Raw genomic sequence first — 2500 nt, 5'->3', positions numbered from 1 at the left:
TCATCCTAAGGCTAGGCATTCAAGCCATTCATTACAAGGCTAGGCATTTAAGCCTTTTGTCCTAAGACCAGATATTTAAGCCATTCATAATAAGGCTAGTCATTTAAGCCATTTATCATTAGGCCAGGCATTTAAGCCATTCATTTTTAGGCTCTGCAGTTAAGCCAAACATCATTCGGCTTGGCAAAGGCAAGCATAATTGTGCCAGGCATTTAAGCTAAGCATCCTTATGCCAGGCATTTAAGGCAAGCTTCTTTATGCCAGGCATCCAAGCCAAGTATTTTTATGCAATACAGTTAACTCAAGCATTATAAGGCCAGGCAGTTAAGACAAACATCCCTAGTCCAGGCATTCAAGTCAAACATTCTTAGTCCAGTCACCTAGGCCATTCATTTTAGGCCAGCCAGTTAAGCGATTCGGTTTTTTCCGGACAGTTCAGTTAACCCAAGCATCCATAGACCAGGTAGTTAAGCCAAACCTTCTTAGATAGGGCAGTTCAGCCAAACATCCTTAGGCCAGGCAGTTAAGCCATACATCCTCAGACAAAGCAGTTAAGCCAAACATCCTTAGCCCTGTCAGTTGAGCCAAACATCCTTAGCCAAGGCAGTTAAACCAAGCACCATTAGGCCAGACAGTTAAGTCAAACATTTTTAGGTCAGGCAGTTAAGCCAAGCATCATTAGGGCAGGCATTTAAGCTAAGCATCATTAGGTTAGGCATTTAACCTAATCATCATTAGGCCAGACATGTAAGCCAATCATCATTAGGCCAGAGATTTAAGCCAAGCATTATTAGACCAGGCAGTTAAGGCAAGCTTCAGTAGGCAAGGTAGTTAAGCCAATCATCATTAGGGCAGGCAGTTAAGCCAAGCATTATTAGGCCAGGTAGTTAAGCCAAGCATCATTAGGCCAGGCAGTTAAGCCAAACATCATTAGGCCAGGTAGTTAAACCAAGCATCATTAGGCCAGGCAGTTAAGCCAAGCATCATTAGGCCAGGTAGTTAAGCCAAGCCTCATTAGGTCAGGCAGTTAAGCCAAGCATCATTAGGCCAGGCAGTTAAACCAAGCATCATTAGGCCAGGCAGTTAAGCCAAGCATAATTAGGCCAGGCAGTTAAGCCAAAAATCACTAGGCTAGACATTTAAGCCAAACATCATTAGGACAGGCAGTTAAGTCAAGCATTATTAGGCCAGGCATTTAAGCCAAGCATCATTAGGCCAGGCACTTAAGCCAAAAATCACTAGGCCAGACAGTTAAGCCAAAAATCACTAAGCTAGGCAGTTAAGCCAAGCATCATTTTGCCAGGCAGTTAAGCTAAGCATCATTAGGCCAGGCAGTTAAGCCAAGCATTATTAGGCCAGGCAGTTAAGCCAAGCATCATTAGGACAGGCATTTAAGCCAAGCATTATTAGGCCAGGCAGCAAAGCCAAGCATTATTAGGCCAGGCAGTTAAGCCAAGCATTATTAGGCCAGGCAGCTAAGCCAAGCATTATTAGGCCAGGCAGTTAAGCCAAGCATTATTAGGCCAGGAAGTTAAGCCAAGCATTATTAGGCCAGGAAGTTAAGCTAAGCATCATTAGGCCAGGCAGTTAAGCTAAGCATCCTTAGGCCAGGCAGTTAAGGCAAGCATTATTAGGCCAGGCAGTTAAGCCAAGCATCCTTAGGCCAGGCAGTTAAGCCAAGCATCATTAGGCCGGGCAGTTAAGCCAAGCCTCATTAGGCCGGGCAGTTAAGGCAAGCATCATTAGGCCGGGGCAGTTAAGCCAAGCATCCTTAGTCCGGGCAGTTAAGGCAAGCATCCTTAGGCCGGGCAGTTAAGGCAAGCCTCATTAGGCCGGGCAGTTAAGGCAATTATCCTTAGGCCGCGGCAGTTAAGCCAAGCATCCTTAGTCTGGGCAGTTAAGGCAAGCATCCTTAGGCCGGGGCAGTTAAGCCAAGCATCCTTAGGCCGGGGCAGTTAAGCCAGGCATCCTTAGGCCGGGGCAGTTAAGCCAGGCATCCTTAGGCCGGGGCAGTTAAGCCAAGCATCCTTAGGCAGGGGCAGTTAAGCCAGGCATCCTTAGGCAGGGGCAGTTAAGCCAGGCATCCTTAGGCAGGGGCAGTTAAGCCAGGCATCCTTAGGCAGGGTCAGTTAAGCCAGGCATCCTTAGGCAGGGGCAGTTAAGCCAGGCATCCGTAGGCAGGGGCAGTTAACCCAGGCATCCGTAGGCAGGGGCAGTTAAGCCAGGCATCCGTAGGCAGGGGCAGTTAAGCCAAGCATCCTTAGGCAGGGGCAGTTAAGCCAGGCATCCTTAGGCAGGGTCAGTTAAGCCAGGCATCCTTAGGCAGGGGCAGTTAAGCCAGGCATCCTTAGGCAGGGGCAGTTAAGTCAGGCATCCTTAGGGAAGGGCAGTTAAGCCAGCATCCTTAGGCAAGGGCAGTTAAGCCAAGCATCCTTAGGCAAGGGCAGTTAAGCCAAGCATCCTCAGGCAATGGCAGTTAAGCCAAGCATCCTTTTTATTT

Source organism: Palaemon carinicauda, chromosome 42 (assembly GCF_036898095.1).
Source record: "Palaemon carinicauda isolate YSFRI2023 chromosome 42, ASM3689809v2, whole genome shotgun sequence".
Lineage (NCBI taxonomy): Eukaryota > Metazoa > Arthropoda > Malacostraca > Decapoda > Palaemonidae > Palaemon > Palaemon carinicauda.
The sequence above is the reverse complement of the archived record's forward strand: the minus strand, read 5'-3'. Positions refer to the sequence as shown.